The sequence below is a fragment of the Notothenia rossii genome (genome assembly GCF_949606895.1).
Source record: "Notothenia rossii genome assembly, chromosome: 6".
Taxonomy (NCBI): Eukaryota; Metazoa; Chordata; class Actinopteri; order Perciformes; family Nototheniidae; genus Notothenia; species Notothenia rossii.
In genome coordinates, this window is record NC_136909.1 from 59,965,364 (window position 1) to 59,991,820 (window position 26,457).

The following is a 26,457-nucleotide window of genomic DNA, read 5'->3' on the forward strand; positions in this document are numbered from 1 at the left end:
GGGATCAGGGGAGCAGAGGTTCAAACCCCAACGACAGTCAGCATGTCGTTGTGTCCCTGGGCAAGACACGTCACCCCAAATTGCTCCTGTGGGGATTGCCCACAGTATTGAGCATGTAAGTCGCTTTGGATAAAAGCGTCTAACAAGTGACATGTAATGTAATGATTGGGGGAACATCGATCTGTGTGATGATGTTGAAACTGCATGGTCTTATTTTTATCTTGGTTTTATGGAAAGTATTGATAGACATGCACCCCTGCGTACATTTAGAGTGAAGGGACGAGACAATCCTGTGTTTTTTTGCTGATTTGTCTCCTACATGAGAGAAACAAGGCCTGGGTAAATGCAATCAGGCTCAGAGGTAGAATGGCTACCCTTTAGGCAGCTAAGAAATAGCTTCACATCACAAATCAAAAGTGCTAAGTCTAAGTATTATCTGTCAGTTACCACAAAGAACCTGAATAATCCTAGAACATTTTGGAAAGCCATAAAATTGTTATCCACCGGTGAAATCCGCAATGAGCTACCTCCATGCCTTACCACAGCGTCTGGCACTATATCGGACAGGGCTTCTATGTTAAATTGTTTTAATGAGCATTTTGTGTCCTGTGGCTCTCGGTTTGATTCTGTCACTAACTCTGCTTCGGTGAACACCACAGTCTGTGACTCTGAAAAACGTGTTTTGGAAAACCCTTTCAGTTTTACTCCTTTTACTGTGGATGTTGTTCATGAATCCTTAACCAAGTTAGATCCTAAGAAACCGGCTGGCCCGGACAACGTAGAACCTTTCTTCTTAAAGATAGCTGCAGATTTGATTGCACAACCTCTTACTTCTCTTTTTAACCTCTCTCTCAACACGAACAGAATTCCAAAAATATGGAAGTCAGCTTATGTCCTGCCTTTACTAAAAGTTGGGGAGGCCACTTTATTAAATAATTATAGACCCATCTCTAAATTGTCAGTTCGGGCCAAGGTTCTTGAACGCCTAGTGAAAGCAGGTAAAGGTGTTTTTATGTAAAAATGACCTACTATGTAAACATCAGTCAGGTTTCAGAAAGCAACATAGCACCATCACTGCCACAATGAAAGTGGGGAATGATATTACAGGTATCTTAGACAAAAAGCAGAGTTGTTCAGCTCTGTTTATTGACTTTTCCAAAGTGTTCGATAACGTCGATCATCACATCTCGAAGCAGAGGCTGGCCAGTATTGACATATCCAGCCATGCAGTGGGGTGGTTTGTGAACTACCTCTCTGAAAGGTCCCAATTTGTTCATTTTGATGGGCTCATTTCTGAGTGGATAAACATTACAAATGGTGTACCACAAGGTTCTGTTTTTGGTCCACTTTTATTCTCCATCTATATCAACAGTTTAGGTCAAAATGTGGATGAAGCTACTTTACATTTTTATGTGGATGATACCGTGATATATTGTGCAGGTCCCTCCATTCAGGAGGCTGTTGTTAAATTACAGGCTGTTTTTAATATTATTCAGACGCAGCTCTCTGAACTAAAGCTTATTTTAAATGTTGGTCAAACCAAGGTAAGGCTATTTTCGAAAGCCAAAAAGACACCGGAGACCACTTTGGATATTATTGCTACGCAAGGGAAAGTACTCAAAGTGGTTGCCTGTTATAAATACCTAGGTATCTGGCTTGATGATTTTCTCTCTTTTAAACTTCAGGTCATTAATCTGCTTAAAAAGCTGAGGGTTAGGCTAGGTTTCTTTTTCAGGAACAAGTCCTGTTTCTCATTTGAAGCCAGGAAAAGGCTAGTCACTGTGACCTTCTTACCTGTGCTGGACTATGGTGATTTGATCTATATGAATGCACCTGCCCATTGCCTGATCAAGTTAGATGCCGTCTATCACAGTGCTCTGAGATTTGTTACTAACTGTAAAAGACTTACTCATCACTGTACCCTGTATGCCAGGGCAGGTCTGCCTTCACTAACTGTACGGAGGCTCAGTCACTGATACATGTTCATCTATAAAGCCATTGAAAGTGGCTATTGCCTAAGATCCCAGGATGTGTTTTTTTACATGTGCGAAGTGCTAGGACTGTTTTAGGTACTAAAGCATTTATGTGCGCAGCTCCTCTAGCTTGGAACACACAGCATTTTGGTTCCCCTGCATCATTTTAAAACTCGGCTGGATGAAATGCTATTTGATACTCATGGCACCTGTCATTGTGAATAGATTTGTAAATTGTACCCTGTAATTATGTTGCATGATGTCCTTTTTGTTTCCTGTTGTTTTTATGTTTACATGTGTAACCAACGTGCTGCAGGTCTCCCTTGAAAAATATATCGTCTCAATGGGATTTCACCTGGATGAATAAAGTTATCTTTGTTTCACTTTTTTCCTTCAGAAGAAAGACCATGCTGCGCTGTAATTCAGTTTCACAGGTCTAATCTACAGGTGTTTAACTCCTTCATACCTTGTTTATATCCCAGCTCTTATCTCTTCTCTCATACTTTCCACTCTTTACAGGAACTACAGTGGGGGTGTTGAAACCCCCTGTGTTCCTCACTGTGATGCATCAATCCCCATTTTATCCCATCATACTTGAGTCTCAAAATGTTCCCACACCCTTACTCACAGATGGCTTAGTCTTAACCATTGATTGTCAGAATGTACTCATGCACTATCATTTAAAGTCTTAAAGTCCATATGGTCATAATTAGAACAAATGCTATCAAACAGGGACAGTTCTTCACGTAAGTAGCATTTCACACCGCGTCACCGAGGATGGAGAAACACATTTCTTTGTTTTGAAATTACACTGCATCTCTTATGGTAACTAATAGTTGTTTTTTTCGGGAGCGTATGAGTAACACAATGACCTCATCCACACCCACACACCAGCAGAGGCATTCATTACGGGCTTCAAGACTAGAAATCTGTCATTTGCTAGTATACCCAAACACATGTAGCCCCCGGCACTAATTACAGTGTTTTAGCTGTGATCTTCTATACGTCGAGTACAACTTTGAGAATGTAGCGCTCTCATCAGATCTTTATTCTCTCTTTCTGCAGAGTGGTTCAGTGTGCAACACAGTCTCTTCCAATTACCAATCCTTCTGCCCACTGCCATCTGTGCAAGTAGAACATGAGCCATGCTACATTGGGAGAATCTGCATAAAGATCTGTTATTAACAATGGAATCCTTTCTTGTTTTTCTTATTTTGGCAGAAATGACATGGGTCAGACAATGCTGCATTGAGCTACAAACGCCCCTTTCACACATCACCCGGAGGAGCTGTAAGTGAGAACGCAAGTGTCCGAATCATTCTGACTGAATATCAAACAAACATTACCCCGCCAGCTCCCTAGAATAAAGTCTGTGGCCTGTTCAAATGAGCCAATGTGTGAATAGAGCTGATCATGGTCTTCACTGCAAAACAGAACATGATGTTTCTACCACAAATGACGTGAAGACAAGAAGAAAACAAACATCAGAGGGTGAAGAAAACAGTTTGTTTACATGAAGGCAACTCAGAAAATTGCTGAGATTCGTGAATTTCCAAAAGGGCCAATTGCAAATACATTCAAAAAGAGGCAAGAGTTCTTTACAACTAAATAAGGGGCAAATACGTGACCCTGGTGTAATCTGTGTTCGGCCTGCCTCTTGCATGCACTGCCCGGAATCACAGCATATTTCCATTATGTGAAGCCGTGGACAATCTCCTGTCATATGCTACTATGCTATGTGTGGGACAATGTGACTCTCCGGACATTATCCGGGGTTCATATGAGAAAACAGCTCAAGTGTCACTTCACCCCTCTTTACCCGAAGACGCCACATAAAATGCATTACTGGAGAGATGTCGTATTACATCATAAACATTGAAAGAAAGGCAAGAACTCTTCATGAAGAAATTAAGAGGCAAATATTAGGCCGCGGTGTAATCCGGGTCAGGTTCTTCCTCTTGCACCCACTACCCAGAAGCACGTCATATTTCCATATGATCTGATAATGCGGACAATCTCCTGTCGCATTAAAAATATATGAGACTGAAACGTGGGACAATGTGATTCTCCAGATATTATCCAGAGTTCGTATGAGAAGACAGCAGAAGTGTCTCTTGCCCGTTTTTACACAAAGTTGCCAATGAAATGTATAAATTGAGAGATGACTTCCAAAAGAGCCAATTTGGAATACATCAGAAACATTCTTTATCACTAAATAACAACGCAAATATGTGACCGGTGAAATCTGTGTCAGGTCCTGCCTCTTGCAAGCACTATTCAGAAGCTCAGAGTATTTTTAGTATGTGAAAACGTGGCATTGGCCCTCCAGTTGGCCAGCCTAAATTGTTCATTTGACACAGGAATGTTTTTACAATCTCTACTCCTGCCCTGCATACGCTGGTTCAGGCTTTCTCCAGTTTGGTCTTGAGATTTGTTAATGCTCTGAGATTCATCTCAAGCATCAACTGACATTGTCTGGTTTCCCCGGAGGCATTTTGGCAGATAAAATAGGCTGACTTGCTCATCACCCTTGGATGAATGGAGGCAACCAATCCCAGGGACGCTGACTCACTCAGCGAAGTGTTCCTCACTCGGTCAGAAACAACAACACACTATGAGAAGGATTTCAATCAGAGAGTGGCCTGATGATCCTCATTCAGCCTGCCACTTCTGATAAAGCACCTTTGCTTCTCCCAGCCTCCAGATCTCCCGCTGCAGCAGCCAGATAGAGCTAATTCTGCTCCTCCAATTGGATGCTATACTGTAGTTCTCATCATGCCTTTCCCATCAAGCCTGTCTTCATTCTTACAATGAGTTTGATCTTGTCTATGCAAAGTAATTGCTCTAAAGTTCAGCGCAGAGGGAATGCTCTGAAACACCGACTTAATCAAACAAATGCACCAACTTTATCCTCTCTTCTCGGGTCTAAGCCTTCAGAAAAGCCGATGCTGTTCTCAAGTCTCGCAGGCATCCTCCAAAACTGCAATATACACATGCATTATGGATGAATTACTTCATCAAATAAAAAGCAGGGCATGCTGTAATGAACAGTGAGGATACTCTCAATGTTTGATGAGGCCTATCTGATGAATAGTTAAGTGAGAAAAACTATGGGAAGGCCTGCTGGGCGCTAACAAATACAAGGCAGCTCCGATGAGTAAAGTGTAGAGGAACGTGTCATGTTCAGAGAGCTTTATGGTCATGTTGCGTTACTTATTAAACATCAATCTTTATAACTGATACACAGAATTAAGTAATACATTGAGTGCAATCCAAACTTGGCAAAATCCTGAGTTCTGCAGTCTGTATTCCAGTGTGCAGCATGTCATACATAATAACTCAGGTATGTGTACCGTAGAGGCATGGTGTTTTTTTCCGAGGAGGTCAACTCTGATTATCTTGTGTGTATTTCCCCAAACTACAGCTGGTGTGTGCAGTTCTACATAACTTGGAGCACCTTTCTGGCTTTGGCACTACAGCGTGCTATTGGTAGACTCGCTCCACAGATCTGCTGGTGTTTTTATGCCATCACAAATATGTATTCAGCACTGCAGAACTCGAGGTTTAGTATTTGGACCTTCTGTGATGTGCTGTTGGATGCCAAGCGCTGAAGTGATTCCTCACCAGGCTGCAGCTAGCGGGCTGATAATAATACATTCAACTTAAAGCTGCTCCCAGAGGGGCGTCCTGTGTTGGCTCGCAGCAGAGGTGAAGGCATTACACAGTTAGATATGTCAGTACTAGTTAGGGAGCTTTATGCTTCAGGAGCAGGATATACTAAGGATATGTAGAATAAAACACACTATGGAGTGCACTCTATGGCAGATACACAGGGAGCATAAGTCAGGCTGTAACAGAACAGGATATCATCGCTGTCAGGCGGAAACCTTGTATCTCCATTTTTATTTTTTATTTATTTCTTTAGGTCATAACAATTATGATCGGTATATCTGGTGATGTCATCAAAGTGCCCCAACGGGAGTGACCAAACCTGATCATAAAAATGCTGATGATCACCCTTAGCACATGCTTGTGGGTTTTACAAATATTACATCTAAAACCAAGTAACTCCATATAGAAAGATATTCATAATATAGCTTATGCAGGTATCTGATATACATATAAAAGACTAATGCTGTTAATCTATTGAAAACGTTTAAAATAATTGTTTTTACTTGTATTTTTTGGGGAAAACCAATACAAATGTTGCGTTTTAATAAACAAATGCCGGACAAACTGGTAAGAGGACTCAGAAGGTTTTCTACTTTGTCAAAAAAACATGTATTTCTGAATTATTGGGATGAAATCACCCTCCGTGTAATGTGCACAATTAATGCTTGTGTGGTAGTAATCCCTAATATCCAAGAAACAAACTGGAACATGCTTCAACAAAATGGATTAGGTCTGCCATTACACCGGGAGAGTTTTTTAATTTTTAATTTCCCGAAGTAATCGGTAACTGGATTTGCTCATACAAGGTTTCTGCCCTAAAGGAGATTATACTTAAGGACATTTAGAAAAGTGAGATCTGGTTGGAGAAAGTCTGTGAGCTTCATCTGACCCCCAGTGCACGTGACATGACTGTAAGTGTAAAGCTTCATTTGTTTGTGCCGTACGTGCGAATGACAAATCGGTGAAGCATAACTGTGAGATATGCAGATCAGAGAGTGGAAAGACACACACACACACACACACACACACACACACACACACACACACACACACACACACACACACACACACACACACACACACACACACACACACACACACACACACACACACACACACACACACACACACACACACACACACACACACACACACACACACACACACACACACACACACACACACACACACACACACACACACACAGTGAATGACCTTGAACTGGAACTTTCACAGTATCGAGCTTCCTCATCTGCATAAGTAATTCAAGTTGTCGCCTCGCATGCCGGTCATTGATTGTAACGTGATCAGGGATCGGACTGCGTAGGTGGAGGCGGTCATTCATCACCGAGGAATTTAGCAAGTCCATCTTTTAACGGATTGTGTTTTATCCGCAACATTTCATTCAGGAAAGGTTTACAAGTTTGTGTAACATCAATATGAAGCAGGAACAGGTTTAATCATTCCTGCTGTTCATGCTAAAGCGAGCCTTTTAGTACTAAACGTCTTGTGTCCGCAGTGCAGCTGTAGAGGGAAACAGTGTCCAGGGAGACACAAAGAAGACATATCTCACTAAAGACTGGAATGAGGACTGAGTCTTTTGTCCCCCATCACTTAGACTTTAAGCATGTAAGGAATTACTGTCTTAATGGCAAGTACAACCCGGACACAGCAAGCAGAATCTTTTTCTATGTTAATATTGGAACCTGATTATTGTGCTATTCATAGTTATAAAGATATAATGACTAAGGCAAAGTTGTGTTTTTAAATTGAAAATATTAAAGCCCTCCAAATCCCAGCTTGCATACTTCATAAATGAGATTTCAATCTTCTTTTTTAATTATAAAGCAGTTCAAGGTGCTATATAACTGTAGAAGTATTAGAATTAGAATGGTGAAAATGCTCAGGGCCTGTATTCAGAAACTATGCTGCCAAGGCTTTGGTAAGGCCAGGCAGGTGCAGAGGATGTTAGAGGGGAAGGGGCTCAAATGCAGAAAAGGGCACAATGATAATATATGATTAATTATAATAATAATTTAATAAAAATATATATATATGACAGTTCTTATATGACAATTCTTTGTGACTGTGTTGAAGACATTTTGAAATGTTTGAATTTAAAACAAAACTATGACTAAGTTGGTTCAAACACTACTTCATGACAGTTAGTTATCATGTGAGGAAAATGTACTGAAATACACTTCATTTTTAAATAACTATCATATCTCAACTTTGACCTAACCCTCAGACTGACAGAAATGCTGTCCCGCTGACAGAGATGCACTTTCTCTCAGGTTCATCTCTTTACCGCCATTCACCAATTCGGGAGTTCTCCTGTGTCAGTTTCCAGCTTTCAGTGAGCAGGTGAGCAGGTGAGCAGGTGAGCAGGTGAGCAGGTGAGCAGGTGAGCAGGTGAGTACACACACACACACACACACACACACACACACACACACACACACACACACACACACACACACACACACACACACACACACACACACACACACACACACACACACACACACACACACACACACACACACACACACACACACACACACACACACACACACACACACACACACACACACACACACACACACACACACACACACACACACACACACACACACACACACACACACACACACACACACACACACACACACACAATCTGCATTCTGATTGGCTAAAGCACTTCAGTGTAGAAAACTCTTTGTAATGATTGGCTTGGGACGTTTGTGTCGTTAACCCTTGGTGTACTGGGTTACAAAAACAAACATTATAAATTATTTTTGACAAAAAGGGCACTTGTTTTAATAGGAGGGCAAAAGGGCAGGTGCTCAAGCTTTAGGGTCTATCTGTGAATGTGCCTGGGTAAGGCGATATCACAAATATCCATGTTGTCGTCAGCTAAATGAAATGTAATGTAATGTAATGTAATGTTTTCATCATGATACTAGTTATCTAGTAGAAGTTTGAATCAGGAAATAAGCATTATAAGGCCCCTTTAACAAATAACAACCAAAGAATACTTTCTTTTTTTTTTTTTAAATAACAAATTATTTTCTTTATAAACTCATCAGTCAAATATTTGACGTCAAGAATAGTGTCCTGAAATGTTTTTTTTTTATTAATATATTAATGTTCTAGTAGAAAACCAAATTACAAGTTGGAATGGGGAAATATGCAAAATATGTACCCGCTAACACAGGGGTGGGCAAACTTTTTGGCTCGGGGGCAACTATGAGTTTTACAATTTAAAAGACTGGCCGGGCCAGTAGCAGATCGGTGAAAAAATATTTAGCTGTTCCTCATTAAACACTCGGTTGTTACAGATGCAGGTTCAAAGGTGAATTAGGTTGAATTAGGTCAGTTATTGCGACATCGTTTGCTTCATGACGTAACCATTTACGTGCCTTCTTATGACCCACACAGCGTTTTACGTCGCTGATTTTCTCCGCAACACCGCTCAGAACAACATCAATAGAGGACTGCGTCGGATGGTTTTCTTAATCATACGAAGCCAGATTAAATTAAAGAACTACTTCTTCAACCTTGTACCTTTCTCCAGAGTGCCGTGGTACATTGTTTATTAATGTGGTTCAGCGGCATTACCGCTGCTTGTCCACCGGAGTTTATTCTACTGTTAACTCACAGCAGCAGCCGCTGTAAAGTATTCACTGTCCGACTGTCACACAAGCAGCTGATAAATATCCTCCATCTCCATCAGTGAATGTGTTTCAGTCTGAATTGACGCTGTTATGAAAGTTTCTCTGACATTCTACAGGTCATGTTAGCATAGTAACCAATGCTAATCAGGCTATCTCATATCATATTGTGGCATAAACCGTTTTCTACACAAAATAAACAAAATCACACTAAGCCTGGTTAGTGTTGCCTGAATCTATATAACTGTTTTTAATAAGTGTGTGGTTGCGTTCTAGTCACTTTGCTCTGCGCTACTGATTGGTACAACTTGTATTCGCCGTACTCGCCATGAACTGTTATTGCTCAGGTTAATCTCGACCTCCTCCAATGTAAGCGTCACGTATTTGGTTCTTAGATCTTGCCGGGTTGCCGACTCCAGCAAAGGTCAAATGTGTCTAGAGTGCGCCATCTAGTGGGATCAACTGAAATGCCGGGTATTGTAGGAAAAAGGCAAAATGAATGCGGTCTTTACTATAATTTGGACAATTTTGTACCAATATTCGGCGGGCCGGATTAAAAAGCCCAACGGGCCGTATATGGCCCGCGGGCCTTAGTTTGCCCATGCCTGCACTAACAAATAAACAAGGCTGCAACTAACAACCAAGGGCTGAGGGTTACGGGTCAATGTTTGAGGTCACGAATAACGTTCTAAAAGTGGTATCCTCAAATGTGATGGTTTTTTTTCGATCAACAGCCTAAATATGAAACACACAGAAACAACAATTTGCACTAGTGAGAATCTTGAACATTTTTGCTTAATTTAAGGAAAATGATGGATCATCAAAATTTCTATCAACTAATCAACGATGTGTTCCAGCTCTGCAAATATGTATTCATGTTTACTCCAAATGACCATGCATGCTGAACACAGTTTAGCACTCTGGCACCTCGTAGGCGAAATGAAATCAGTTGCCTCTGTGCCCAACTTTTAGCAACATTCTTGTAATTTCCTCCACTCAGGGAAACTAGCTGGTAAGGGACGTGTTTATCTATAATAAAAATCTCCAGCTCCATTTCCCTGTGCCTAGTCTGTGGCTCGCCGGCAGCGAGTGCTTTAGAGGTCTGACTGGGCAAAGATGGGAGGGGGGATAGTAAAAACCATCACAGCTCCACACCGCTCTCCATCATTACATCGTTTACAGCTTTTACTTTGCGCTGCTCAACACCATTGTCTATGCATCACCACTGGAAGCTAGTCGGCCTTACCTCTGTGCGACGTTTCTCCTCCGCCTGAGAGGAAATGAAAAGTGTTGTGCCAGCTGGGCTTTACATCTGCTTTCAAGCCGAGTTTCCACCACCAGCAAGGCTCTGTTTACACATTTTCAAGGAAGGCTAACCACAAGTATTGGCACTCTGCTACTTTTTTCTCCCCTTGTTCTTTCTGGCAAACACAACACTATCATCGCTTCGAATGCAATCCTGCCGCGTGTGCAGCCTGGTGGGATTTGCCGTCACTTTAAATCACTAGAGCATGCACAAACTGAGATGAGGTGTGGGTAAAAAAAGAACACTCCTGGATTGAGCTGAATTTAATGCACATGAAGAGGAAAACAGAGTTGTTAGGCGAGATGCATGCAGAGAATTCAGGCTCATTTAGGGAGCTGGAACGACCTGTCTGCTAGTTAATGACAATATCCGTGCGTGTGCAGTTCTGGGGATGTGACAGAATCAGGTTAAGGACTTAGAGGGAATAAAACATCATGCCACTTCAGCAGGGTGACTTTCACAGCAGAGCGAAGCTGGTGTGAATCCACGAGCTAACGATAATGAGCGTGCAGTATTCGTTTATATCTCCCCCAAAAAAGCACACACTCTGTATTTGATCTTTAACAACATCACTACAGTGCGTGTTATAACTCCAAGCACAAGACAAGTCTTATCAGAACTACATAACAACTTATAGTACAACTACTCATTGACAATTTCATGTTGCGCCCCTTTCTTCATGAATAAGTCATCAGACCCCCACTATTCCCCCTCGGCTTATTGCTCGTTCTGCCACCTCCATGGTCCTGTAAAACCAACTGAAGTGTTTATCGGAGATAAGAGGCAAAGGAGGTCGCAGGGCCAATAACTCCTTTTATCACCCCACGTTCTGCGTTCAGGGCCGTTTTTACGGGTGAATTTTGCTGAAGACAAATTCTTAATTAGAGAATTTTGTGGACCTGGCTTTGGAGGCCTAATGGAAGGATAAAAGAATCACCTAAAGGGCAGCCGCAGTATTGCTTGTTGGCGTGCTTTGTTACGATGTCTTGCAGCACAGATGAGAAAACAGGCTTGATTTGTTTTGTGAAGAACTATCAATGATTAAGGCCTTTCTTTTGCAAGGCTTGTAGGTGTGATGCTGTTTGTCTAGACGAGTCGGACTCCTTTAGAAATTAGTTCAGCGTATTGATTTTCCCCAGGGCTTATCTTTATTAAAGGAGTCTACCTTGTCAATGGAAATGCAATGTTTAGTCCCGAGATAATTTTAAGTAGTCGACAAGTTTGTCAAAGAAAAATATAAACTTTACTTCTATAACCAATAAATCCTTTCCTTCTTTGATTGGGTACCATGCTCTAAATGCACGGTGTGATTGAGGGAAACTAGCTTTCATTTTAATCAGCCAACTTATTGTAGCAGACATGTTTTACCAGAGCAGAGCGGATAATGACTGGGATCCTGTGTTCCCCGTCGCCTGCCTATTAACTGAGAAAAAGGGCGAAAATTAATTACTAATTTTCCCAGACGGTGGGAGAGGGACATCGTCCTTGATTGCATAATTTGCAAACTCCATAATTATCTCAACTCCATAGCAACAATGAAGAAAGACTAGATACCTTTCTCCAGCAGGCTCTCCAAATTTGAAGCAGGTTGGGACTGAGCACACTTTACTTTGGTGAGAAAATGTGTCCGCACCTCTGACCCGAATTCTGCTTCAAAGAATGGAATGCAGAATTACAGTTCCTGAGGTGAGTCCAAACTAAATTTAGCAAACAGCAGAACAATGGAACATCTGTCAAGAAGTGAGATGCCACCCTCCCGTTCCCGCTAATCAGCCCCCGCCGTAAATCCTAGATTAACCATCTTTGACTTCATTTAGATAGAGGGTTGTTTTGGGGTTTGCCTGATTATATCTGTCTGGATCACACACCATGCGTCTATTGGTATTTAACAAAGATTAGCTTTAAATTGATGATTAACCTTTGTAATCCTGCGTGCATATTGAAAATGGCTTGCTTGTCTTTACCACAGCCACACAAAAGAGAAGCCGCATTATCGTTGGGGGGAAATCGAGGCTCAGAGAGCAAATGAGGCGGCGTTATACACTTGGCGCCCGCCTGGATAATGAAGACGAATCTTCAGACTACAGAGCAAGTTTATAATAATACACCCAAACAGATGAATTCTCATACGTTCTTAGCGTGAATCTTTTAATAAAGCTTCACTGTGACCCTGACAAGCAATTGCAGCCATTAACGTACGATGAGGCAGAATTTACATGTGGGAATGAGAGGCTGACAATGTTTAGATGGCTGTATTAGGGAGTAATCAGAAATGAGTCATTTACCCAGATGTAACTCCAACTGGGGAGGTAATGGTTTCATTTGCTGGGCAATGAGTTTTCTTACGTGGCATGCTCCTTGCATTAAATCACAGGGGAACTGCATCTGTTGCTCTGGATGTCACTAATGCCAAGAAACATGTGAAAAAAACTCTTTAGTAGAACTCAATTCAAAGCTCTTCTCTAGGGATTTTACCACTTTGAGGAAAAGAATAGACATAAGTTTACAGAATTTCACTGGTTTAGAGAGCGACTTATTAATGACTGATTTCTAGGAAGATCAGAGCAATACAAAATATGTCTGCCACACTGAACCAGAAGGCCTTGTACTAAGGTTTACAAAATGTATACTTTTTAGATACAAATCCTACTCATTGTGCCTTTATTTTTCAAGTGTTACTGATTCATTTTCTACAGATTGACCAATCAGTTCAACGAACCAAATAAACTCTGTGGCAAACACACGTTTATGAAACTTAACACGTTTTGTTCAGCAGGATAACCTCCACATATCAAAACTACTTTGTGATTTTTTAAGTGTCAATGCAATCGGTAGAAAATAAAACCCAATGTAATGCTATCAACGAGCAACATCACCATCACATGGCTACATAAACTAACCGCTAAGCTAAAGGCGGCTAATGTTGGTCGTGATGGTGTTTAGTTAGACCCTCCAGAAAAACGCGGGCAAAAATCCTTGATTATGCGGGCTAAATTCCTTGATTATGCGGGCTAAAATCCTTGATTATGCAGGCTAAAATCCTTGATTATGCGATTAAACATGCAGGGTTTTTATGTGATTTTATGCGGTGAAATTGCGGGAAGTTGCGAAGTACGCGGAAAGTTGCGAAATATGCTAAATATGCGGGGAAAAAGAATTAAAAACATTTAAAATATTGGGCTGTCTTATTTATTCTCTCTCACACACAACCTGCCACTAACATTAAACCCCTTTACTATTCAATTAAACACATTCAATGTTTATTTATTGTAAAAGCAATTGGGCTATTTTAATCTCACACACCCCCCCACAAACACACACACACTTCTCCGCCTCATTCGGTTTTCATTTACTCGTTCGTTATCTGACCAGCTTCAATCTTGTAGGCTACTCACTTGGTTTCTTGTAGCCCTCGAAAGGGTTTTGGAGGTTGATGCCTCGGTGAACGTGAGTTGTTTGGCTTTCTTGTCCGCAGCAGCAGAAAGCATTTTTGAATGTTTGAATGAATCAAAGTGGGTCGTCACCGTCGATTTTCTCTTATGCTCCAACACACAGTTGCACGGGGTGCAGAATAGTTTCCCCCCACTTTTTGCCCGGTCTTTAGTAGAAATGTTCGTCGGTAAATGAGATGGATTAGATTTTTTCATCCTGGTGTTTTCTCTATCGTGTGAGCTCCACACGTTCACTCTATACAGTGTTGTTTACATTCTGTGATGCGCGAGCTGATGACGTCACGTCAAGACGAGTTAACTTTTTTTTTTCTCAACTTTGTATGGAAAAATGCGGGGATTATGCGGCCTTTTGATAAATCGGCGCCATTTTGCTGATTATGCGGTAAATTCTGCGATCGCAGAATCGCGTTTTTCTGGAGGGTCTATTTAGTAGTTTCATTTAGACACTTGTTAGCAATCGCCGTTTTTTTTTTTTACAGGTTTCGGACATTCACGAGTGAAGTATCTTCTGACGTATTTGATTTCATAGAACATAAAAATATGTTAAGCTAGTGTTAACTACAGACCTTATTTCAGGCTTTTCACCACAAACACGTTCAAAACACTATTGACTTGGAGACAGGGGAACAAGAAGTATTTTCCGGTATTTAAGACTTAATTACTGCACCAGTCCAACCTCTTTAATAACGTCTACTATCCACTTCAAAGTTGTAAACCTGAGATTTCAGAGCCATTGCGGACAACAGCCAAAAGCACCATCTCTCTACACTATTGTGATGAAATGAGGATGGTGAATTATTCTTTTAAACCCTGGATCCCTGACATCAAATGCGAAACCTAATCCCACTGTGCTCCGGAGCAAATCACAGTCCACACCTTGTAATCCTTGTATGATGTAAAGAGGAAGCCCTGTGACGAAAACTCATTCCTTAGTGAGGGGCTAAATCTGTCTGATGCGTGTTGGGCCGAGAGCTCCGAGTTATCCTGTTTGACTGGGAACCTTTTTATCAGAACATCATTATTTGAACCAAGAAAAAGATAAAAACTATACCCTGTGTGATGTCTAACTGTGAGCAAATATACAACAAGGTCCCAGTAGAACAAGTACTTCCAAAAGAGGAATATTCAAACACACATAAATGTAACATGTAATTTGTATGCATGAAATATTTACTTGACACTCAAATGAAGTCGTTCCATCTACAGTGATATATAAATACTGGAGCAAAGCTTTGAACAAAATGCATAGAAAATAAATCCTCTTCTTATCGTAGTGAGAAAAATTGGTTTTATATTTTGTTAAAGCAAATTATTTTTAAATCATATTTACAGTCATTTACTGACCTCCCAATTACGAGATAATGTGCCTTTTGGGGCTTGTTTGCCTAAATGACAAACAAACTAAAAGCAAATATCAAAATAGTCATCACTATCCTCTTACACCCAAATTAGCACCGCACATGATTATTAACTGGTCAAACAATAAACACTCGATGCTAAACGTGCTGAACAGCTGCTCCACACATACTGTAGATTTCTGAAAATGACAAATGATGTAATTACAAGATTAGAGCGAGGAAACAAATGTGCTATCGACTAACATGGAAAACAACATGGGGGAATCAAAAGGGATATAATCTGCATGTCTGCGATATCTGAGGGAGTTTAAAATGCTGCTTTCATTAACAGATCCAAGCTGATTAAATCTTAATATCCCTGGATAATAACACTGTACACTGTCACAAACACTTTAGGAACTAATGCAGAGCAGATTATCAAACTCCTAAAAACAAACTGAATAAACAAAACATTAGCCATTATTACAAATCTGTGGTTTTTGAATGTAGGTCACATGACAGGGCGGAAAACAGAACTCTACGCGTCACACCAAAACCCTAGAATATTAATTGTGATGAATAAATGCAGAATTGTCTTCAGTAACACATAGGATTTGAGTTTAAATGCAAGTATACCATTTTTGAGAGTTGTGTACTATTCGTGGATATTTTAATGTTTTATAATCCTTTTATGAGAAGTAAGATTTGAATTAAAACAGGAAAATGGGGTTTGTGGAAATGAGATAAACTGTGTCTTTGTAATCGGAAGAAACCTTGTTTATGTGAGGTCAGTAACAACATCATCAATTGCATTAACGCAAGACATACAGGCAAAACTGGTCTTTTGAAGAAATCAATTAGATGTCTTCTTTGATAGGAAAAAATAGTGGACCAATATGGTGTTTATTTCTGTAACTTTGTTTATTTGTGTCTGTCGATCCCCCAGGCTTAGATAATGTCTCATTTGCATATATAAAATAGCATTTCAGAACACTTTTAATACAAATAAAAACAATTATTTTTAATTTGATATCAGCTTGCATTGCATATATTTTAAGGCTCAACATTTGTTTTTTATTATTTGTTATTAATACAGTGAGCCAGATACAATATCTCCACTTCACCAACATTACACACTCAAAACTTTCCAATTTCATTTCACTCGATCTGCTGAATCTTTTTACATCTGTTCATATATCATTCATAGCCTGATTTATATCTCAATTTAATTCTAAAAACATTCTGAATATTCTATAATCTTTTACTATGACTACATAATGATCTCATTATGTCTACATCCTGACTTTTTAATGACATCAATATGACTACATTCTGACTAAAGTCTGACTTCATACAGAATAATTATCTTCATGTAAGTAATCAACCTTATGGTGAATTTTTTTTTGTCACCTGTTCCTCTCTCTTTTTCACTAATACACAATCAATTTTGTGGCATTAAATCTTTGCTTTTTAATATTGATTATTACATAATAGTTTTGTAACAATGCTTTGTGTGAGCTCATGTGCAAAAGGAGAAAATCCAAGGCAGAGAAACAGTGCGTTACAAAGTTCAATTTCAAGTTCCAGATTGGCCGTATTCCTCTGAGATGGGAAAAAGATCTGCGCCCGTCTTGGCGTCTTGGCTCCAACCAAGATGAACAGTCTCATTGGTGGTCATGAGGGCTGCCAGACCCTCCGACAGTAAGCGGGCCTGAGACATCATTAGCACTGGTCAGATGGCTTTTTCTGCCTGGGACCTATCCATGTGTGTGTGAGGCATTGTCAAAACGTACTGTTAACACGATCTATTTGTAAAACTCCTTAGTCCTGAATAGCTAACCCTAACCCTAAGGGCTAAAGGTTTTGTTCTAAAGGACCTTGAGAGGTCGTTATTTTTATCTCCTTTATGTTCAGCCCTGAAATCAAAGCACAGATGCCTTTGTAACGGGTGTGACCTTCCCACAATAAACCTGAATCAATGTCTATAAAGATAACATTTCATTTAGACAAACCCAGAATTTCACCTTTAGAGCAAATGTCAAACGATGCTTCTGGTGGTGGCGGGAGCTCCGGCCGATGCATGACATTTTGTTCTCAAGAGTATTCAGCTGCTGCTTTGACATGACCAGTGATAAAGAAAAAAAGTGGAAGCAGACGAAGGACATCAACGGCTAAAGCTGTTATAAAGCTGAATAACATTACCCTTTGTGTCATTTTTTTTCAAAATGACTGACAAACACTTTTTTTTATTTTTATTTTTTTATTTTTTTAAAATAGGATCCAACAGTAATCTGACTCTTTAAATAGCAAAACTTTCATACTTATTAAATTATCCATATGAATGGGAAAAGGTCTAAAGAAATCACTAAATCTAAAAGTTACTTAAACAGTCTGCTTGGCGTCCGACAGATGAATGTCAATATTTCAGAAACTGTGAACATCTCATTCTCTGTTAACTCTCCATTCCTTAGCCTCACAAAAAAAAGTGAAGGCACCCACACATAAATAAATTGGTTCATATGGAATAGAGGCATCTGAATCAAAACAAATCTTCCTCCACATGACGGGGTCAGGATCTCTCGGCGGCGACAGACACCGTTAATCTAACAAATATGACAAGACATGGGTGTGTGATCTAAAAAACATATGGATGTTTGAATCATGATGAGGGACGAGGCTGACATGTGCCTGCTCGTGTGAGGCGGGCAGAGAACAAAGGTAATGAATAAATAACTTAGCCAGTCATCAAGTTGACTGATGAATCTGCTTCATAACACTCGCCGAGAATGGCCGAGTCAGGCTTTCTCCAACATCTCGATGAAAAAGCGGCCCGTGAAATGTGTTGAGGAAGGAACCACCACCCTTCGCTGTCCCTTCTTTTATCCACTGTCCTTATTATTTTGGAATGGCAGTAAATTAAGCAGGAAAAAGATGTGTGGCTCTGTCATCCTGCCTTTAATAAGGCTTTCCTAGAGGCTGAGGCTAAGGCTTTTGAGGATGAAGACGTAGCTCCCATGCGCCTAGCATTGACAGCTCTGATACAGCGTTTTAATACTGTGCTGTTGGTGCACAAGGTGGGTATCAGCCCCCGAACATATGGACCAAGGTGGCTCTTTGCACTATGGATCGCTGCCTGCTGCACACTCATGAATTATGGAATTCGGCACAAATATGCAAATGTGGGCATTAACCTAGTTATGCCCCTGTACTGTAAGTTACAGTGACTTATCTATTATGTATGAATCGAGGGTGGGAGTGAAGAGGTCCTGGCAGCTCCATGGCCCTCTCTCAGCTGCTCACTTTCTCATCATCTCATTTTTTCCTCAAAATGACAAATAGCAGAGGATGTAACTCCAAAACGCTAGCTTTACGCAGCACCACATCTCCTCAAAATTGAGAGAATTAGAGCTTGCTTCCATGCTCAATTGCAAAGCTACTTAAAATAACAATGGCTTCCACTGGATTTAGGAGCCCGGAAGATACATCGGGGAATAAGCATGAAGTTGTTGCTAATCCTCCAATTTTCCTCCAAAATGCTGATATGAAATGCAGGTCTGATCAGTAATCAGTCCACAGATGTGAGATCCAGCCAACTCTACAGGCACACACAAAATAAGCCTCTGTATGACATTACCATTATAATGCCGGATGAGTAATTGTACTCGGGAAACCTAATCATAGCGGCGTAAATATCCAAAATCAAGGAGCCAGCAGAAGGTAGAATCCGGGAGGTCAAACGGCTCAGTGTGAAATCACACATATTCTGCTCAGGCCGAGCATAATGAAAACGTTGAGCGGCACCAAGAGGAACAGAGAGATCATTAGCTCGGATCAAAGTCCATCATCAAGCACATGACAGATGACAACGTCTATTTAACAAGGTGCCCAGGATATAATATACCTGTTCCTGCTGAACCCAGTCGCTATGGTAACAGCAGGGAGTAGAACAATGATCAGGCCCTAAAGACTCAGGCCTAACATTACATAGCAAACACATAACCCACACGTAAAGAACGTGTAGTGCTTAAATCAAACGTGATACTAAGCAACAGCTTAAAACATTGTTTCCAGGTTGAGCTACTTTTGTGTTTTTAGTATTTCTAGTCCCTGTCCACAACCCTTAACCCTTTATAGCCAGACTTGAGAAATGTACACTGTAAATGTAAAATCAAATTCAAAGTCAAGTAAAGTCTTTCAGTGTTGTACATTATATTTGTAACACTTTTTCTGACATACGCTCTTATCTACCTCATAAGCAGAGGAGCAAAAAGAAGTTAATCTCAGAGAATAAAACATAAATAAAGAAGGAAAAACTGAGAAATGTGCACAAAACTGACCCAATTCAAGCCGAGGAAATGTTGAGGAATTAAAGCTCGACCCCTTCCTGTTAGGTCAAGCCCATGGGTAAGGGCAAGAATGAATGCTTTAAGCTTCCAGAGTTATATTCAAATTATTCTTTGGAAATATGAACTAGAATGAGACTGCAGCTATTTTGCAAAAGAGGATGAAGCCCTTGAAGTGCATCATTTTATTGTTTATGAAGTGTTGGAACTTCAGGGCTTTAGGTGGGCTGCCATTTGAAACCAGTGTTGCTGTTAGATGCAGTTTTGCGGTTAGTAGTGTTGATAATTGCCACTTTTTCTCCTTTCAAACACACATAATATAAGATTCCTGATTTCCCTCAGGAAAAATAAAGGTTTACCTTCATTTTTCCTGAGGGAAATTGAGTGCAATTATAGTAAGTAATTTATCGTTAGCAATTCAAAGCACCAGTGTAGGATTTAGTAGCATCAAGCGATTCAATTGCAACCAACTTTTTCTGTGATGTTGCGATAAAAAAAACTCAACAGTTAGGTGTAGGCTTGTGATAACGTATGCATCTCCTGGATCTGAATCATGACACGTAAAGAATGTGTATTGTCATGAAAAATCATAGAGTGCTTAAATCAAACGTGATACTAAGCAACAGCTTCACACATTGTTTCCAGGTTGCGCTACCTTTGTGTTTTTAGTATTTCTAGTCCCTGTCCACAAATATTGCAACAATCAAATAACAGCAAAGAAACAAAAATCAACAAAAATGAAGAAGTTGCTATCATTTAGAAAAACAACATTTTGATTAATTGCAATTTTGATTCCAATTAAGACTTCAGCACCGAAACGAAGACCTTGAGATTGCATCAAGCCCATTTTTTTTTACAGGTTCTTGCATGAGAGATCTTTTATCTCCTCAGGTTGAGTCAGACAACTCACAAAGAGAGAAATTCAACTAAATGATTTTTGCATTTTTAACAAATACCTCGGTATGCCGATTCTTGGCCTTTTGAATTTCCTTTGCGTTGAGAAACTTGAAGAAAAGAAAGTGCACTTTTGTTCTGTTGTTCTTCAATTACATCCCCTCTTTGCTTTAGTGGAGCCAAACAGGACGAACTCCATCAAACAATACATAATAACAGGGAATTGCACACAAAGAAACAGTTTCTACCCCCCCCACCCTTCTCCTTCTCCTCCTCCTTGTTCTATTCTTCCCACATGGAACTCTCCTCCTGACATTACGGTGTAACATCCACTGACCCTGTATATGAATCCAGTCATGAATCACAGAGACACCTCGCGTTTTCTCTTTTGGGCTTTTGAAATCATAACACCTCCCTGGACTGCCATCATCTTTAAAAGTAGACTCGTAAACCGTTTCAGGAGAAATCCCACAGACCATGAAGCCTGCTGCCTCTTTACCATTATTCACACATTCGTTCCCGGGACAAGAAAAACAAACAATATCTGTCCCAGTTCAGCTTCAGATAAACAGCCATTCATGTTGATTAGTCGGGTATGAAAATAACGATGTCCCCCCTCTTCGTACTGACCTGTGTTTTCCATCTGTATTCCACTTTTCAGACCAATTGAATTCATCACTAAAGGAAATGCCTTACATTTGATTACTTATGCGTTCAATGTGTTACATTTATTATTTGTTGCCACTGTCATACATCCAAACTTAGGTTAAGAATTGTGTTTAAATTGAGGTCATATGATCAATAGATGTTTGATATTGGGGCGTGTGGCGTGGTGGGTTGTCCGTAGGTGTTCGGATCAGGGGGTCACAGGTTCAAACCCCACTGCAGTCAGCATGTCGTTGTGTCCCTGGGCAAGACACTTCACCCCAAATTGCTCCTGTGGGGATTGTCCACAGTATTGAGTATGTAAGTCACTTTGGATAAAAGCATCTAACAAGTAACATGTAATGTAATGTAATATTGTGTGAATCTAAACTAAATGTCAGTACATTTAGTATAACCCAGCTCAGCACTGACCCATAAAGTAATTGTGAGAACATTTACACCCCCACCCTCCCTTTCAGCAGAATGGTTGCTAAGTGCTGCCTATGAATAAAAACTGCAAAAGAATGGAACTATTTTAAACACCCACCAATTAAAGCCCACTTTTACACACGGGACGAGGCTGCTGCTGAGAGGTTTCATTTGAATTTCATCAGAGAACTTCGCTCAGGCAAACACCCAAGGGCAACCGGATGAGGGTGAGGGCAACTGGGTTTGGTAGAACTCTACCAAAACCGCTGAGGCTCAGCCGGTGAAGGGCGTCAATCAATCACAGGATCGGTTGTTTGATCCCTGGCCCCTGCAGTCTAAATGCCGACTCATTTAACCCCACATTTTTCTGTGGACACATACCAAATTGATGTGCATGGATAATAAGCTAGATAGCATGTAAACTAACATAAATGCACTGAAAAAACTTAAATGTTGACTTTAATTAAATGTATTATGTCAACAGATTTAACATCACTGTATTAGGTTAGTTGAAATCAATAATATTAAGATAAACTAGGTTCAACTTAACATTATCAAACTCCTGAACAACAACAAAAAGCCGGCGTTTTATCCAGTTTGTACACAACGATGGAGAAACTTAAAAAGCAGCAGTGGTCCACTGAAGAGACCAGTTACCTACTGGGAATCTGGTCTTCTGAAGAGGTACAGAGGAAGCTGGAGCACAATCGGCCATTGTTGTTGTTGTCGGTCTCAGCTGTGAGGGGTTTCCGCACGGTTTGGCTTTATGAAGCAGGCACGCAAACGGTTACGTCATGATGCAAACGATGACGCAATGACGCAGCACCAGTCGGACTCTGGGCGGTGTGAAAAGAGCCGGAGCTAAACCGAAGAACCGGTTCTGAACCTGAAAAGCTCAAGCACGGAGCTTGAACCGGAGTTGCGTTGGTGTGAATGAGGTATCAGGGGCCAAACGGCTCAGTGATTACACCCTATAACGATCATTTCCTGATAACAATGACGCAATAGCCCCGCCTCTCCTGCTCACCCCCGCGTCATTGCTGATGTGTTTCGCCAGCAACAACAACAACAACCGAGTGTTTCGAGCCAGGTCCCGGTATCTTGCAGGACAGTGCACCCAGCAGGAGCTTCCAGCTAGATTTGATCGATATGTACATAAACGCGAGTGAAGTCTAATTGAACAGGAGAGGAGACACGCAGCTCTGCATGATCACCTGCAGCTCCGCCCGCAGTGATGGAGCGATGAGCGGAACAAAACACACACTTCATGTTAGATAATCACCCTTACCTTATTTTAATTACCTCTCAAACTACCCAAACTAGTTATAAATCTGTTTATTTTGACTGTCGGGTCACTCATTACTGGATCAGCCAGCTGCATGAGACCACGGATACTGACGGGCTGTCAGGAGAGGGGGGGAGAGAGGCTCCGTCCTCCGTGTATTATTCTTATATTATTATATAGAGTCGTTATACATTCGTTTTAAAGCTCAATAAATAACAAAGAAGACCTTTGACCGGCACTTTTCTAATTTTGTCCGGAAGATTTAAACTTTAACGGATATGTTGACCGGCGAAACCCCACCTCTGCTGCTAAATCCAGCGCGGAGAATAAACAGAAGGGCAACCATGCACCATGCATGCACGAGAACTCTTCTTCGCTGCTTTTGGTGTATTTTGTGGCGGAAGTACAGCGCCACTTACAGGCCCGGCATATGTACTGCAACGTCTCCAGCGGTCTCAGTCTGGTGTGGAGGAGGACACGTTTCTGGTGCCTATTGCATGTGGACGGAATACTTTTTTGATAACGATTTCGGTTCATTTCCGTCGTCCTCAGCCTTACGGCCCGTCCACACACAGGCATGGGAAAAATCTTTCAAAGCTTCGCCCATTCACTTGAATGGGGTGACGTAAAAGATTTTTAATCTTAGCCGAACTGCATTGTGGGGAGCGGAGCATGGCTATGCAAGCATCTTGAGCATGAAAAGTTGAGCAATGTTCAACTTTTGATGATCCCGATGCTTTCGAAGCTGGCATCAGCCAATCAAATCCCGTTTATGCAAATCCCGCCAGTACAAGCGCTAGCCAATCAAACCGCGTGAAAGCTGGGAGAGCCAGACCGCAGTTCATTTCCTCATATTCCAAACGAGAAATTACGATAGCAAATCACCCGGTTCTTTACGACCAGAACTATTTACCGGGATACAAACCGGAGGAACCAGGCATGGAGGGAGGTGGCAGAGATAGTGGGTGAAACTGGTAGGTTTTCGCCCGTTTGGGGAGTTTATATCCAGTTTACTTCGTTTTAACATTGCTATTGCTTTGTATGTCGGGGGCGGGAGATTCATGTGATTGGTTGTTGGTCGCGATGCTCGCAAAAAATCGCCAAGCTTCAGACACGCCCAGTATCAAGATTTTTTTCATGCCTGTGTGTGGACGGACCGTTTGTTCCCCCTTCTCCCACAGGACTATGCGTTTTCAAACACCATGTTATGCTTTTGAGAAATGCTGCAGCTCAAGTAAGCCAACACCCACATGCTCATAATTAAAGGTGAATTGCACAGCCTGTGGCAATTTGCATCAGTGACGTTAGCTGCTGGAATTTCATCAGGGGGGGAGAAGAACAATGCCACATCAAGACTGCACTTCACCGAGAACAGCAGTGCCAATTACCATTAGTTGCATTTGTTTGCTCTTTGAATGTATTCTTAAAAACATCCAGATACAGTCTTCTCATCCACTGCTCAGGCAGAACTGATGTCAGTTCGAATTTACGATCTTACTTTAACTTCATTCCAGCTCAAACTTTTACTACATGGATGTTAAGCAGATCTCTAATGGCACAACCCCAAAGGATCTAGTGGAGATAGTGTTCTCCCGGGAGCTTATAAAGCTAATTTATTGGATGTAGCTTTTTAATTAGTTAGATCAATACTCTATTACAGAGGATGTAAATGTGATCAGCAGGGAGAAGACAAGGCAACTCGTATCACATGAATGAACGATACAAATGCCAGCTTGCTGCGAGGCGACACTGGATTTATTCTAGCTTAACAATTGAACAATTAATCGCCCGTGAACTAAAAAAAAACATCCTTTTGTTGGAGGCTGGAGACTGAAGTGTTGCATAAAGGAATATCGTGTGTGTGTGTGTGTGTGTGTGTGTGTGTGTGTGTGTGTGTGTGTGTGTGTGTGTGTGTGTGTGTGTGTGTGTGTGTGTGTGTGTGTGTGTGTGTGTGTGTGTGTGTGTGTGTGTGTGTGTGTGTGTGTGTGGAGTTCGGGAGCGACAAAGTACAATAATTATGTTAAGGAAATGTGGTTACCTCGCTCGGGGTGTCGGGTCTCGGTCGGCGTGTCTCTTAGGTATGATCTGAGGACCGGAGGATGAGGAGGATGATGCTGAACCACGGAGCGCACTTTTGTCTCCCCGTCCACACAGAAGAAAAGCGTGCGTCGTCTCTCCTCCCGGACACTCTCATCACTGATGCATTGGAAAGCAGACACCACAGGAGCCCTTGTTTATTCAAAGCAGATAACTCGAGTCCGTCACCGCCTCGTGCAGAGCAGCCTGTGTTGGGGAGCGCGCGTTGAGTTGTACAGGAGCCGCCGCTTTGCGTACAGACTGGAGCAGCGGGGCGGAGCTGAGCGTCAGATGATCAGCAGCAAGGTGCTCCCTCACTGACACTCTGCACACCAGACTGAGCAGAGCTGCCGTTAACAGTTCACCACAGAGTAATCCCTTTATAATCATCTTCTTTCAGCTGTCATAAGACATAGATGTGATCAGGTGATAAAAAAGTATTATTATACCAGCTTCTGATCAAAATCAACTGAATGTGCCTTATAGTTCACATATCCCCAATACATCTCTAAACAGTGATATTAACCTGTATGTTATCTGTTACTGATAGACTTGGTTTGTAAACAATTACAGGGATTGGGTAATCAGTATACTGCTCTCTTACAGTTACTACATTAAAAATAAGATTAATATATTTCACAACGTTGGGGGATTACTAGTAGCAGGATCACAATGTTATTAAAACCCTAAAAAGAGCGTATAGTGTTTGTTGTAAAAGGATCGTATTTCTTCTTTATACAATGTAATGTTCTGGGTAGTACTCAGATCGTTTACTTACAGTTTTTCTCGATTGCTAACACACCATTTTTTTTTAATTGCTCAGTTTCTCAAAACACTAAACACAATTCACAAAACCACACACCCAAAGTGCAAAACACCTCATTTCTCCTGCTAAGTGAAGAACTGCACTCAAAACTACATAAACACTTACCAAATGCAAACTTTAGCACCAAATATAACACACATCTAAAGCACTTTCATCTGTGCTCTGTACATAGAGGTTTCTGCAGAGAAAGATTGCTTGAGTATACAGAAATACAGTAAATGAAGAAATACAAATGAGTTGTTGAAAAAAAATCACATTTTATTCAAAAATAACATTATGCAACATGCATCTCAGCACATACAGTGGGGCAAAAAAGTATTTAGTCAGCCACCAATTGTGCAAGTTCTCTCACTTAAAAAGATGAGAGGCCTGTAATTTTCATCCGGTATACCTCAACTATGAGAGACAAAATGAGAAAAAAAAATCCAGAAAATCACATTGTCTGATTTTTAAAGAATTTATTTGCAAATTATGGTGGAAAATAAGTATTTGGTCAATAACAAAAGTTCATCTCAATACTTTGTTATATACCCTTTGTTGGCAAT

At 40.9% G+C, this 26,457-nt stretch overlaps 1 protein-coding gene across 1 annotated transcript in view; it reads right to left on the minus strand.

The window, feature by feature from the left end:
• hs3st1l1 (heparan sulfate (glucosamine) 3-O-sulfotransferase 1-like1) overlaps positions 1–25,415 on the minus strand; it is a 40,900-nt gene extending 15,485 nt beyond the window's left edge. Inside the window, exon 1 of the mRNA XM_079688201.1 lies at positions 25,049–25,415. The gene's annotated coding sequence lies outside the window, so the exon portion shown is untranslated. The remainder of the gene's footprint in view (positions 1–25,048) is intronic.
• Between the last annotated feature and the right edge of the window lie 1,042 nt (positions 25,416–26,457).